Here is a 7,500-nt window from a genome sequence, read left to right on the forward strand (position 1 = left end):
GATTGAAAAAAAATCCCCCATTCATTTTCAACGGGAGGGGTCGGCGGTACCGCTTGGTGTCCGCCAGACGGCGGTGTGGTAGGCAAATGGCGGGCCTGCACGGCGAGCGTGCGTGCCCGGGAAAAAGGCCTCCTTGCAGGCGTGAGAGTTTAATAATAGCGGGCCGGCCCGGAGAGCGTGCGTGCCCGGGAAAAAGGCCTCTTGGCCGGCGTGAGAGTTTAATAATAGCGGGCCGGCCCGGCGAGCGTGCGTGCCCGGGAAAAAGGCCTCCTTGCAGGCGTGAGCGTTTAATAATAGCGGGCCGGCTCATCGAGCGTGCGTGCCCGGGAAAAGGGCCTCTTGGCCGGCGTGAGAGTTTAATAATAGCGGGCCGGCTCATCGAGCGTGCGTGCCCGGGAAAAAGGCCTCTTGGCCGGCTTGGGGGATTGAAAAAAAAATCCCCCATTCATTTTCAACGGGAGGGGTCGGCGGTACCGCTTGGTGTCCGCCAGACGGCGGTGTGGTAGGCAAATGGCGGGCCTGCACGGCGAGCGTGCGTGCCCGGGAAAAAGGCCTCCTGGCCGGCGTGAGAGTTTAATAATAGCGGGCCGGCTCTGCGAGCGTGCGTGCCCGGGAAAAAGGCCTCCTTGCAGGCGTGAGAGTTTAATAATAGCGGGCCGGCTCGGCGAGCGTGCGTGCCCGGGAAAAAGGCCTCCTTGCAGGCGTAAGAGTTTAATAATAGCGGGCCGGCTCATCGAGCGTGCGTGCCCGGGAAAAAGGCCTCTTGGCCGGCGTGAGAGTTTAATAATAGCGGGCCGGCCCGGCGAGCGTGCGTGCCCGGGAAAAAGGCCTCCTTGCAGGCGTGAGTGTTTAATAATAGCGGGCCGGCTCATCGAGCGTGCGTGCCCGGGAAAAGGGCCTCTTGGCCGGCGTGAGAGTTTAATAATAGCGGGCCGGCCCCGCGAGCGTGCGTGCCCGGGAAAAAGGCCTCCTTGCAGGCGTAAGAGTTTAATAATAGCGGGCCGGCTCATCGAGCGTGCGTGCCCGGGAAAAAGGCCTCTTGGCCGGCTTGGGGGATTGAAAAAAAATCCCCCATTCATTTTCAACGGGAGGGGTCGGCGGTACCGCTTGGTGTCCGCCAGACGGCGGTGTGGTAGGCAAATGGCGGGCCTGCACGGCGAGCGTGCGTGCCCGGGAAAAATGCCTCCTGGCCGGCGTGAGAGTTTAATAATAGCGGGCCGGCTCGGCGAGCGTGCGTGCCCGGGAAAAAGGCCTCTTGGCCGGCGTGAGAGTTTAATAATAGCGGGCCGGCTCGGCGAGCGTGCGTGCCCGGGAAAAGGGCCTCTTGGCCGGCGTGAGAGTTTAATAATAGCGGGCCGGCTCAGCGAGCGTGCGTGCCCGGGAAAAAGGCCTCCTTGCAGGCGTGAGAGTTTAATAATAGCGGGCCGGCTCATCGAGCGTGCGTGCCCGGGAAAAGGGCCTCTTGGCCGGCGTGAGAGTTTAATAATAGCGGGCCGGCTCATCGAGCGTGCGTGCCCGGGAAAAAGGCCTCTTGGCCGGCTTGGGGGATTGTAAAAAAAAATCCCCCATTCATTTTCAACGGGAGGGGTCGGCGGTACCGCGTGGTGTCCGCCAGACGGCGGTGTGGTAGGCAAATGGCGGGCCTGCACGGCGAGCGTGCGTGCCCGGGAAAAATGCCTCCTGGCCGGCGTGAGAGTTTAATAATAGCGGGCCGGCTCATCGAGCGTGCGTGCCCGGGAAAAAGGCCTCCTTGCAGGCGTGAGAGTTTAATAATAGCGGGCCGGCTCGGCGAGCGTGCGTGCCCGGGAAAAAGGCCTCCTTGCAGGCGTAAGAGTTTAATAATAGCGGGCCGGCTCATCGAGCGTGCGTGCCCGGGAAAAAGGCCTCTTGGCCGGCTTGGGGGATTGAAAAAAAATCCCCCATTCATTTTCAACGGGAGGGGTCGGCGGTACCGCTTGGTGTCCGCCAGACGGCGGTGTGGTAGGCAAATGGCGGGCCTGCACGGCGAGCGTGCGTGCCCGGGAAAAATGCCTCCTGGCCGGCGTGAGAGTTTAATAATAGCGGGCCGGCTCGGCGAGCGTGCGTGCCCGGGAAAAAGGCCTCTTGGCCGGCGTGAGAGTTTAATAATAGCGGGCCGGCTCGGCGAGCGTGCGTGCCCGGGAAAAGGGCCTCTTGGCCGGCGTGAGAGTTTAATAATAGCGGGCCGGCTCAGCGAGCGTGCGTGCCCGGGAAAAAGGCCTCCTTGCAGGCGTGAGAGTTTAATAATAGCGGGCCGGCTCATCGAGCGTGCGTGCCCGGGAAAAGGGCCTCTTGGCCGGCGTGAGAGTTTAATAATAGCGGGCCTGAGAGTTTAATAATAGCGGGCCGGCTCGGCGAGCGTGCGTGCCCGGGAAAAGGGCCTCTTGGCCGGCGTGAGAGTTTAATAATAGCGGGCCGGCTCATCGAGCGTGCGTGCCCGGGAAAAGGGCCTCTTGGCCGGCGTGAGAGTTTAATAATAGCGGGCCGGCCCGGCGAGCGTGCGTGCCCGGGAAAAAGGCCTCCTTGCAGGCGTGAGAGTTTAATAATAGCGGGCCGGCCCGGCGAGCGTGCGTGCCCGGGAAAAAGGCCTCCTTGCAGGCGTGAGAGTTTAATAATAGCGGGCCGGCCCGGCGAGCGTGCGTGCCCGGGAAAAAGGCCTCCTTGCAGGCGTGAGAGTTTAATAATAGCGGGCCGGCCCGGCGAGCGTGCGTGCCCGGGAAAAAGGCCTCCTTGCAGGCGTGAGAGTTTAATAATAGCGGGCCGGCCCGGCGAGCGTGCGTGCCCGGGAAAAAGGCCTCCTTGCAGGCGTGAGAGTTTAATAATAGCGGGCCGGCTCCGCGAGCGTGCGTGGCCGGGAAAAAGGCCTCTTGGCCGGCGTGAGAGTTTAATAATAGCGGGCCGGCTCATCGAGCGTGCGTGCCCGGGAAAAGGGCCTCTTGGCCGGCGTGAGAGTTTAATAATAGCGGGCCGGCTCATCGAGCGTGCGTGCCCGGGAAAAGGGCCTCTTGGCCGGCGTGAGAGTTTAATAATAGCGGGCCGGCCCGGCGAGCGTGCGTGCCCGGGAAAAAGGCCTCCTTGCAGGCGTGAGAGTTTAATAATAGCGGGCCGGCCCGGCGAGCGTGCGTGCCCGGGAAAAAGGCCTCCTTGCAGGCGTGAGAGTTTAATAATAGCGGGCCGGCCCGGCGAGCGTGCGTGCCCGGGAAAAAGGCCTCCTTGCAGGCGTGAGAGTTTAATAATAGCGGGCCGGCCCGGCGAGCGTGCGTGCCCGGGAAAAAGGCCTCCTTGCAGGCGTGAGAGTTTAATAATAGCGGGCCGGCTCCGCGAGCGTGCGTGCCCGGGAAAAAGGCCTCCTTGCAGGCGTGAGAGTTCAATAATAGCGGGCCGGCCCGGCGAGCGTGCGTGCCCGGGAAAAAGGCCTCTTGGCCGGCGTGAGAGTTTAATAATAGCGGGCCGGCCCCGCGAGCGTGCGTGCCCGGGAAAAAGGCCTCCTTGCAGGGGTGAGAGTTTAATAATAGCGGGCCGGCCCGGCGAGCGTGCGTGCCCGGGAAAAAGGCCTCTTGGCCGGCGTGGGAGATTGAAAAAATTCCCCCATTCATTTTCAATGGCGGGGGTACCAGGGGTAGAGCTGGGGGTACCAGGGGTAAAGAGCGGGCCGGCCCGGCGTGCGAGTTTGGCCGGAAAAGAGGCCTCTTGGTCGGATTGGGAGATTGAAAAAATTCCCCCATTCATTTTCAATGGCGGGGGTACCAGGGGTAGAGCTGGGGGTACCAGGGGTAAAGAGCGGGCCGGCCCGGCGTGCGAGTTTGGCCGGAAAAGAGGCCTCTTGGTCGGATTGGGAGATTGAAAAAATTCCCCCATTCATTTTCAATGGCGGGGGTACCAGGGGTAGAGCTGGGGGTACCAGGGGTAAAGAGCGGGCCGGCCCGGCGTGCGAGTTTGGCCGGAAAAGAGGCCTCTTGGTCGGATTGGGAGATTGAAAAAATTCCCCCATTCATTTTCAATGGCGGGGGTACCAGGGGTAGAGCTGGGGGTACCAGGGGTAAAGAGCGGGCCGGCCCGGCGTGCGAGTGTGGCCGGGAAAGAGCCCTCCTGGCCGGCCTGGGAGATTGAAAAAAATTCCCCCATTCATTTTCAATGGCGGGGGTACCAGGGGTAAAGAGCGGGCCGGCCCAGCGTGCGAGTTTGGCCGGGAAAGGGGCCTCCTGGCCGGCCTGGGGGATTAAAAAAATTCCCCCATTCATTTTCAATGGCGGGGGTACCAGGGGTAGCAGTACCGATTTTGGTCGTTAGGGGCGCTGTAGTAGGTAAACCAGATGATATGCGGAGTTAGGGGGTCAAGAAGGCGAAAGGCTTAGAAAGTGACCGTTCACCAAAATACTTTCCGAAACGTATATAGGGGGGCATGTGTCGGACGAGTCACCATGCTTTCTCGATGCTGGAGGTACCAGGGGCACAAAGTTGGCCGGGAAAGATGCCTCTTAGGCGGATTGAAAGCATGAGAAAATGCCCCCCATTCATTTTCAATGGCGGAGAGCGGGCCGGCCCCGCAGCCGAGTGTGGCCGGCGGAGAGGCGTCTCGGTCGGATGAATGAAGCGTGGAGCCGGCCTCTGACGGCGGAGCTCCGCACTTTCGAATATTTTCTATCTCCCCCTCCGGGCGGTCGACGGCAGTTGGGAAGGCCGCCCGAGAGGCGCCCGGGGCGGATACCTCGGGCGAAAAGCCGGCCTCTGACGGCGGAGCTCCGCACTTTCGAATATTTTCTATTTCCCCCTCCGGGCGGTCGACGGCAGTTGGGAAGGCCGCCCGAGAGGCGCCCGGGGCGGATACCTCGGGCGAAAAGCCGGCCTCTGACGGCGGAGCTCCGCACTTTCGAATATTTTCTATTTCCCCCTCCGGGCGGCCGACGGCAGTTGGGAAGGCCGCCCGAGAGGCGCCCGGGGCGGATACCTCGGGCGAAAAGCCGGCCTCTGACGGCGGAGCTCCGCACTTTCGAATATTTTCTATTTCCCCCTCCGGGCGGTCGACGGCAGTTGGGAAGGCCGCCCGAGAGGCGCCCGGGGCGGATACCTCGGGCGAAAAGCCGGCCTCTGACGGCGGAGCTCCGCACTTTCGAATATTTTCTATTTCCCCCTCCGGGCGGTCGACGGCAGTTGGGAAGGCCGCCCGAGAGGCGCCCGGGGCGGATACCTCGGGCGAAAAGCCGGCCTCTGACGGCGGAGCTCCGCACTTTCGAATATTTTCTATCTCCCCCTCCGGGCGGCCGACGGCAGTTGGGAAGGCCGCCCGAGAGGCGCCCGGGGCGGATACCTCGGGCGAAAAGCCGGCCTCTGACGGCGGAGCTCCGCACTTTCGAATATTTTCTATTTCCCCCTCCGGGCGGCCGACGGCAGTTGGGAAGGCCGCCCGAGAGGCGCCCGGGGCGGATACCTCGGGCGAAAAGCCGGCCTCTGACGGCGGAGCTCCGCACTTTCGAATATTTTCTATTTCCCCCTCCGGGCGGCCGACGGCAGTTGGGAAGGCCGCCCGAGAGGCGCCCGGGGCGGATACCTCGGGCGAAAAGCCGGCCTCTGACGGCGGAGCTCCGCACTTTCGAATATTTTCTATTTCCCCCTCCGGGCGGCCGACGGCAGTTGGGAAGGCCGCCCGAGAGGCGCCCGGGGCGGATACCTCGGGCGAAAAGCCGGCCTCTGACGGCGGAGCTCCGCACTTTCGAATATTTTCTATTTCCCCCTCCGGGCGGCCGACGGCAGTTGGGAAGGCCGCCCGAGAGGCGCCCCGGGGCGGATACCTCGGGCGAAAAGCCGGCCTCTGACGGCGGAGCTCCGCACTTTCGAATATTTTCTATTTCCCCCTCCGGGCGGCCGACGGCAGTTGGGAAGGTCGCCCGAGAGGCGCCCCGGGGCGGATACCCCGGGCGAAAAGCCGGCCTCTGACGGCGGAGCTCCGCACTTTCGAATATTTTCTATTTCCCCCTCCGGGCGGCTGACGGCAGGTGGGAAGGCCGCCCATTCATTTTCAATGGCGGAGGTACCAGGGGTGCCGCTGAGGGTACCAGGGGTGCCGCTGAGGGTACCAGGGGTGCAGCTGAGGGTACCAGGGGTGCCGCTGAGGGTACCAGGGGTGCCGCTGAGGGTACCAGGGGTACGGCTGAGGGTACCAGGGGTGCCGCTGAGGGTACCAGGGGTGCCGCTGAGGGTACCAGGGGTGCCGCTGAGGGTACCAGGGGTGCCGCTGAGGGTACCAGGGGTTCGGCTGAGGGTACCAGGGGTACGGCTGAGGGTACCAGGGGTGCCGCTGAGGGTACCAGGGGTGCCGCTGAGGGTACCAGGGGTGCGGCTGAGGGTACCAGGGGTAAGGCTGAGGGTACCAGGGGTGCCGCTGAGGGTACCAGGGGTGCGGCTGAGGGTACCAGGGGTAAGGCTGAGGGTACCAGGGGTAAGGCTGAGGGTACCAGGGGTAAGGCTGAGGGTACCAGGGGTACGGCTGGAGGTACCAGGGGTAAGGCTGGAGGTACCAGGGGTAAGGCTGGAGGTACCAGGGGTAAGGCTGGAGGTACCAGGGGTTAGGCTGGAGGTACCAGGGGTAAGGCTGGGGGTACCAGGGGTAAGGCTGAGGGTACCAGGGGCGAAGCTGGCTGGGGGTACCAGGGGTTGGGCTGAGGGTACCAGGGGTTGGGCTGAGGGTACCAGGGGTAAGGCTGAGGGTACCAGGGGCGAAGCTGGCTGGGGGTACCAGGGGTGTTGCTGAGGGTACCAGGGGTGCCGCTGAGGGTACCAGGGGTTAGGCTGGGGGTACCAGGGGTTGAGCTGAGGGTACCAGGGGTAAGGCTGAGGGTACCAGGGGTGTTGCTGGGGGTACCAGGGGTCGCCATTCATTTTCAATGGGGGAGGTACCAGGGGTAGGGCTGGGGGTACCAGGGGTAAAGAGCGGACCGGCTCGCCGGCCGAGCGTGGCCGAAAAAGAGGCCTCCTGGCCGGATTGAGAAATTAAAAAAATTCCCCCATTCATTTTCAATGGCGGGGGTACCAGGGGTATGCAGTACCGATTTTGGTCGTTAGGGGCGCTGTTCCAGGGCGACACAGGGGAGGCCCCTAAGAGTATAATCAGACCATCGTGAGGGTGTTTCCAGCCACCCAAAAGCACTGGAACGGCCTCTGACGGCGGAGCTCCGCACTATCGAATATTTTCTATTTCCCCCTCCAGGCGGTCGACGGCAGTTGGGAAGGCCGCCCGAGAGGCGCCCGGGGCGGATACCCCGTGCGAAAACCCGGCCTCTGACGGCGGAGCTCCGCACTTTCGAATATTTTCTGTTTCCCCCTCCGGGCGGTCGACGGCAGTTGGGAAGGCCGCCCGAGAGGCGCCCGGGGCGGATACCCCGTGCGAAAACCCGGCCTCTGACGGCGGAGCTCCGCACTTTCGAATATTTTCTGTTTCCCCCTCCGGGCGGTCGACGGCAGTTGGGAAGGCCGCCCGAGAGGCGC

This window comes from Hippocampus guttulatus, unplaced genomic scaffold (assembly GCF_054856545.1).
Source record: "Hippocampus guttulatus isolate MCC_2025c unplaced genomic scaffold, RoL_Hgut_1.0 HiC_scaffold_35, whole genome shotgun sequence".
Lineage (NCBI taxonomy): Eukaryota > Metazoa > Chordata > Actinopteri > Syngnathiformes > Syngnathidae > Hippocampus > Hippocampus guttulatus.